The following is a 926-nucleotide window of genomic DNA, read 5'->3' on the forward strand; positions in this document are numbered from 1 at the left end:
TGTTGTAGAGCAGGACTGGAGACCAGCCAAAGTAGCTTCTAAGAGTATATCCTTCTTTCCTCCTCCATTCTCATACTCCCTACTGATCTGTTTCACCATCTACCCAACCTCCTCCTTGATCAATCCACTGTCATCCTGCCCAAGTCTGCTCCACCATCTTCTTTTCCCCACCCGAGATCTGCTCCTCCGTCTTGTACCCACTCCTGATCTGATCTGCCATCTCACACCCAGGCCTGACCAACTCCACCCCTGCTCTGCAATCAATCCCCACTGGTTCCAGAGTCTCCCAGCAACCACTTTTCACCACCTCTGCCTGCTCCCTATCCCCTCTGTGCCCAGACCAGATCTGTGCTACCCTCCGTCCCCTCCCACACCCTGCTTCTCAGTCCTAACCTCCTTTATCTGCTCCTTCCCCCCCATCAACGCCTGCTCGCCTGTCTTCCCACAGCCCCCAGTGCCCCCCCGTCTTCCTCCCCATCCCCCCCTCGACCCCATCTCCACCCCACCCATCCCGCCGCCCTCAGTCCCCCTCATCCCACTGTCTCTCCTCCCACTCCTCAGCCCCCACGGCTCCTCCCCCACCCCTCTGCCCACACCCTCCTCCCTTCCCCCCACAGCCCGCTTGCTATCGCTCCCTCTCCTCCGCGCTCTGCCCTGTATGGTTCGGGCAAGGAGGTGGGGGCAGGGCCCCGCTGAGGGCAAACAGCTTCATCTCTCTTTCGCGCACGCGCCAGAGGGCCGCCCAGGGGAGCGAGCATGCGCAGAAGCCGAGGCGGCTCCCAGGCCCGACGCCGAGCCCGGGCGAAGTCTCTCCCCCCATCTCTTTCTCTGTCGCGCGCGCCCAGACTGGGGCGGGGTCGGCCGCGGCTGGCGCGAGCCTACGGCATTTCCGGGGCGGGGCGTGGGGCGCGGGCTCGCGGCGGAGG

This window comes from Trachemys scripta, chromosome 5 (genome assembly GCF_013100865.1).
Source record: "Trachemys scripta elegans isolate TJP31775 chromosome 5, CAS_Tse_1.0, whole genome shotgun sequence".
Lineage (NCBI taxonomy): Eukaryota > Metazoa > Chordata > Testudines > Emydidae > Trachemys > Trachemys scripta.